Source organism: Gopherus evgoodei, unplaced genomic scaffold (assembly GCF_007399415.2).
Source record: "Gopherus evgoodei ecotype Sinaloan lineage unplaced genomic scaffold, rGopEvg1_v1.p scaffold_287_arrow_ctg1, whole genome shotgun sequence".
In the NCBI taxonomy this organism is placed as follows: Eukaryota; Metazoa; Chordata; order Testudines; family Testudinidae; genus Gopherus; species Gopherus evgoodei.
Window position 1 is genome coordinate 24,730 of NW_022059950.1, and position 6,000 is coordinate 30,729.

Consider the following 6,000-nt stretch of genomic DNA (forward strand, 5'->3'; position numbering starts at 1 on the left):
GTTGTCTCGCAGAGCTAGGGAGAGGAGGCAGTGCCCTAATCCCGCAGGAAGGGCCGCTCCCCAGTGGTCTCGCAGAGCTAGGGAGAGAAGGAAGCACCCTAATCCCGCAGGAACGGCCGCTCCCCAGTGGTCTCGCAGAGCTACTGAGAGAAGGCAGCGCCCTATTACCGGAAGAAGGGTCGCTCCCCGGTGGTCTCACAGAGCTAAGGAGAGGAGGCGCCGCCCTAATCCCGCAGGAAGGGCTGCTCCACAGTGGTCTCGCAGAGCTAGGGAGAGCAGGCAGCGCCCTAATCCCGCAGGAAGTGCCGCTCCGCAGTGGTCTCGCAGAGCTAGGGAGACATTGCAGCGCACTAATCCCGCAGGAACGGCCGCTCCCCTGTGGTCTCACAGAGCTAGGGAGAGATGGCAGGGCCCTAATGTTGCAGGAAGGGCCGCTCTCCAGGCCCCTGGCAGAGCTGGGGAGGGAAGTCAGCGCCTTAATTCCGCAGGAACGGCCGCTCCCCAGTGGTCTCGCAGAGCTAGGGAGAGAAGGCAGCGCCCTAATCCTGCAGGAAGGGCCGCTCCCCAGTGGTCTCGCAGAGCTAGGGAGAGAAGGCAGCGCCCTAATCCCGCAGGATGGGCCGCTCCCCAGTGGTCTCACAGACCTAGGGAGAGAAGGCAGCACCCTAATCCCGCAGGAATGGTCACTCCTCAGTGGTCTTGCAGAGCTAGGGAGAGAAGGCAGCGCCCTAATCCCACAGGAAGGGCTGTTCCCCAAACCCCTGGCAGAGCTGGGGAGGGAAGCCAGCTCCCCGCCCCTACAGGAAGGGCCGCTTCCCAGTGGTCTCGCAGAGCTAGGAAGAGAAGGCAGCGCCCTATTCCCGCAGGAAGGGCCGCTCCCCAGTGGTCTCGCAGAGCTAGGGAGAGAAGGCAGCGCCCAAATCCCGCAGGACAGGCTACTCCCCAGTGGTCTCGCAGGGCTAGGGAGAGGAGGCAGCGCCCTAATCACGCAGGAAGGACTGCTCCCCAGTGGTCTCGCACAGCTAGGGAGAGAAAGCGGCGCCCTAATCCCGCAGGAACAGCCGCTCCCCAGTGGTCTCGCAGAGCTAGGGAGAGAAGGCAGCGCCCTAATCCCACAGGAAGGGCTGCTCCCCAGTGGTCTCACCGAGCTAGGGAGAGGAGGCAGTGCCCTAATCCCGCAGGAAGGGCCGTTCCCCAGTGGTCTCTGATAGCTAGGGAGAGGAGGCAGCGCCCTAATCCCGCAGAAAGGGCTGCTCCCAAGGCCTCTGGCAGAGCTGGGGAGGGAAGCCGGCGCTCCGCCCCCGCAGGAGGGGCCACTCCCCAGTGGTCTCGCAGAGCTAGGGAGAGAAGGAAGCGCCCTAATCCCGCAGGAAGGGCCGCTCCCCAGTGGTCTCGCAGAGCTAGTGAGAGAAGGCAGCGCCCTATTACCGGAAGAAGGGTCGCTCCCCAGTGGTCTCACAGAGCTAAGGAGAGAAGGCAGCACCCTAATCCCGCAGGAAGGGCTGCTCCCCAGTGGTCTCGCAGAGCTAGGGAGGGAAGGAAGCGCCCTTATCCCGCAGGAAGGGCTGGTCCACAGTGGTCTTGCAGAGCTAGGGAGAGCAGGCAGCGCCCTAATCCCGCAGGAAGTACCGCTCCCCAGTGGTCTCGCAGAGCTAGGGAGACATGGCAGCGTACTAATCCCGCAGGAACGGCCGCTCCCCTGTGGTCTCGCAGAGCTAGGGAGAGATGGCAAGGCCCTAATCCTGCAGGAAGGGCCGCTCTCCAGGCCCCTGGCAGAGCTGGGGAGGGAAGTCAGCGCCCTAATTCCGCAGGAACGGCCGCTCCCCAGTGGTCTCGCAGAGCTAGGGAGAGGAGGCAAAGCCCTAATCTCGAAGGAAGGGTCGCTCCCCAGTAGTCTCGCAGAGCTGGGGAGAGAAAGCAGCACCCTAATCCTGCAGGAGGGGCCGCTCCCGAGGCTCCTGGCAGAGCTGGTGAGGGAAATCAGTGCCCTAATCCAGCAGGAATGGCCGCTCCCCAGTGGTCTCGCAGATCTAGGGACAGAGGGCAGCGCCCTAATCCCGCAGGAAGGGCTGTTCCCCAGGACCCTGGCAGAGCTCGGGAGGAAAGCCAGCGCCCCACCCCCGCAGGAAGGGCCGCTCCTCAGTGGTCTCGTAGAGCTAGGGAGAAAAGGCTGCGCCCTAATCCTGAAGGAAGGGCCGCTCCCCAGTGGTCTCGCAGAGCTAAGGAGAGAAGCTTAATATGAGTTAACAGTGTGATACTGTTGCAAAAAAAGCAAACGTGATTCTGGGATGCATTAGCAGGTGTGTTGTAAACAAGACACGAGAAGTCATTCTTCTGCTTTACTCTGTGCTGATTAGGCCTCAACTGGAGTATTGTGTCCAGTTCTGGGCACCGCATTTCAAGAAAGATGTGGAGAAATTGGAGAGGGTCCAGAGAAGAGCAACAAGAATGATTAAAGGTCTTGAGAACATGACCTATAAAGGAAGGCTGAAGGAATTGGGTTTGTTTAGTTTGGAAAAGAGAAGACTGAGAGGGGACATGATAGCAGTTTTCAGGTATCTAAAAGGGTGTCATCAGGAGGAGGGAGAAAACTTGTTCACCTTAGACTCCAATAATAGAACAAGAAGCAATGGGCTTAAACTGCAGCAAGGGAGATTTAGGTTCGACATTAGGAAAAAGTTCCTAACTGTCAGGGTAGTTAAACACTGGAATAGATTGCCTAGGGAAGTTGTGGAATCTCCATCTCTGGAGATATTTAAGAGTAGGTTAGATAAATGTCTATTAGGGATGGTCTAGATAGTATTTGGTCCTGCCATGAGGGCAGGGGACTGGACTCGATGACCTCTCGAGGTCCCTTCCAGTCCTAGAGTCTATGAGTCTATGAGAAGGCAGCGCCCTAATCCCGCAGGAACAGCCGCTGCCCAGTGGTCTCGCAGAGCTAGGGAGAAAAGGCAGCGCCCTAATCCCGCAGGAAGGGCCGCTCCCCAGTGGTCTCGCAGAGATAGGGAGAGAAGGCAGTGCCCTAATCCCGCAGGAGGGGCCGCTTCCCAGTGGTCACGCAGAGCTAGGGAGAGAGGGAAAAGCCCAAATCCCGCAGGAAGGGCCGCTTCCCAGTGGTCTCGCAGAGCTAGGGAGAGAAGGCAGCGCCCTAATCCCGCAGGAAGAGCTGCTCCCCAATGGTCTCGCAGAGCTAGGGAGAGAAGGCAGCGCCCTAATCCCGCAGGAAGGACCGCTTCCCAGTGGTCTCGCAGAGCTAGGGAGAGAAGGCAGCGCCCTAATTCCGCAGGAAGGGCCGCTCCCCTGTGGTCTCGCAGAGCTAGGGAGAGGAGGCAGCGCCCTAATCCCGCAGGAATGTTCGCTCCTCAGTGGTCTCGCAGAGCTAGGGACAGAAGACAGCGCCCTAATCCCGCAGAAAGGGCTGCTCCACAAACCCCCGGCAGAGCTGGGGAGGGAAGCCAGCTCCCCGCCCCTGCAGGAAGGGCCGCTCCCCAGTTGTCTCACAGAGCTAGGGAGAGAAGGCAGCGCCCTAATCCCGCAGGAAGGGCTGCTCCCCAGGCCCCTGGCAGAGCTGGGGAGGGAACCCAGCGCCCCGCCGCCACAGTAACGGCCGCTCCCCACTCCTGTCGCAGAGGTAGGAAGGAACCTAGCACACCACGCGCCCAGGAACAGCTGCTCTCCAGTCCCCTCACAGAGCAGGGGAAACAATCAAGCGCCCTGTCCCTGCAAATACTGCTGCTGCCCTGTCCTCTGGCAGAGCTAGGGAGGGATGGCAGCGCTTTACTCCCGCAGGAACGGCCGCTTTACATTCCCCTTGCAGACCTGGAGAGGGAAGGCCGCGCCCCTCCCCCGCAGGTCTGCACACTGGCCATGGCCATGGCCGGGAGCGCAGCGCAGAAGCTGCTCCAGCCCTGCAGCCTGCGGGCAGCGCATTGGGGTGGGGGCAGCATGGAGCAGGCAGGGCCCAGGTGGGCGGGGGGCGGAGACACAAGTGGGGCGGACACGCTCCTGCCAGGAGCTGCCTGGTTCACCCCTTGCCCGGGAGATGCAGGAGTGGCCTGGATCATGGCTCGGCTGCAGAGCTTGGAGCCCAGGCTGGGCCCAGGAGTGAGAGGATGGGGGATCTAGGGGTGTAGCAGAGGTTGGAGCCAAGAATTGGTTGGAGATGGGGTCGTGCCACTTCCGCTTGGCGGCAGGGGGGCTCTCTGCCTTTTTTTTTTTTTGCTCCGCCCCCCACATCCCAATATTTCATCTTTGACATCTGGTCACCCTAACCTGATATGAAGGAGGATGTCTGGACCAAGGGGCCAGGGACTGGCCTTTGCTAGAGAAACCACTGTCAAGTTTTAGCCAATTAGGACAAGTCAGCAAATAAGAACAACCTCAGGTATCAGTAACTGCTACAGGTTGCAAATTTCTACTTGCAGCAGTTTCTGGCACTACACCTGCACAGCTCTGCTCCCCGGCTCTTCTCGGGCTCCTGCTCTCTCCTTAGCTCTGCCCCACTCTCACCCAGGCAGTTCCAGCTCACATGGAGGATGGGATCCCCTGGCTTGGTGACTCTCTTATTACACTGTCTGGCCTGTCAATGCAGCTAACTTGGAGCTTTGGCCTCTCCCCATTGTCCCTGGGGACTGTCAGTCTCAGGGTCCTGATTTCCCATTGATCCTTCCCCCTTCTGTTGGTGCTGGGAACTAGCCAACCAACCCACCCCCCACACACACACACACACTAAGTTTTAGTAAAGGGCCAAGAGCCCCCTTACACAAGCAGCCCCATGAGGGTCACCGATGTGCAGAGAAGGCAGCACAAGCTGCTCCCATGGTGTAATGGGCAGCACTCAGGACTCTGAATCCTGTAATCTGAGTTCAAATCTCAGTGGGACCTTGTGTTGGCTTGTGGTCATAGGCGCCAGGTTATATACATTTGTGGTGCTCGTGCTCCAGGAACATTCAGGGCTGGGGGCCCTACTCCAGCAATATTTGGAGTTGGGTCTCTTCCCCTGGCCCCTGCATGGCAACCCTCCCCTCTGTTGTGGTGCATCCCTGCCTGACAAAAAGCAGCATGTGCCTGTCCCCTGCCTGCTCCTGCTGCTGGAGTAGAGGGATTCTGGGCAGAACTGCAGCCCCAGAGTCCTAGTGCAGGCTGCCCTCAGCCTCTCTAACACCCCCAACCCTGAGCTCCCTCTGAACCCTGATTCTCTGCCCCAGTCCTGAGCCCCCTCCTGCATCATGAATCCCTCATCCTCAGCCCTACGCTCCCTCCCAGAGGGTGCACTCCTTCCCACCCCCAGAGCCTGCATCTCTCACCCCTTCCAACAACCCTGCTGGAGCCTGCACCCAGCACCCAAACTCCATCCTAAAGCCTGAATCCTGCACCCTAATCCCCCCCAAACCCCCTCCCAGAGCCTTAGGCAGGTGGGGGTGGAGTTTGGGGGCGGGTTCTGGGCACCACCAAAATTTCTACAAACTTGCCACCCACCCATGCTTGTGGTAATGCCCCAGAGCTCAACTCCCCTGTCTCCAGCTGTGTAAGAGTGAATCTTTCCCCTCCTGCTGGGTGACTCACACCTCCGAGAGCCAGGTCTTTGGCAGGGATGGCCACAATGGGATAGGGCTCTAGAACTTGCTACCCTGATAGTTGGGATTCTTGCTGCTGCACCTGATGTTCACAAGCTTGGCCCTTGTGCTTCCTACCACACGTTTCCTCTGGCCCACATGGCGCTTGAAGAAAGGAGTGCCAGTGCTGGGATTAATAGTCAGGCCTTGGCAGGAGGGAGGAAGAGTCCCAGGCTGGAGCCCCACACACCTTCCCTCCTCCGGGCACCTAGAGCAGAGGCAGCCCAGCTCTGTCCGCTGGATACCTCAGCAGAGTAGGTGAGTTCATGTAAATACAGTCTGGTCCCAAAGCTTCCCCCCAACCCTGGTCATCAGTAGCTGCCAGGGGAGAGCTCATTCACACCTCGCTTACAAATCATCATTTGAAATTCTAAGGTTGGCCAAC

The 6,000-nt window shown here is 59.5% G+C and overlaps 1 non-coding gene across 1 annotated transcript; it reads left to right on the forward strand.

The window, feature by feature from the left end:
* The first annotated feature begins 4,812 nt into the window (after positions 1 to 4,812).
* On the forward strand, positions 4,813 to 4,884 carry TRNAQ-CUG. The gene has a single exon. It is a non-coding gene; the product is annotated as a tRNA-Gln (tRNA).
* Positions 4,885 to 6,000: the final 1,116 nt, after the last annotated feature.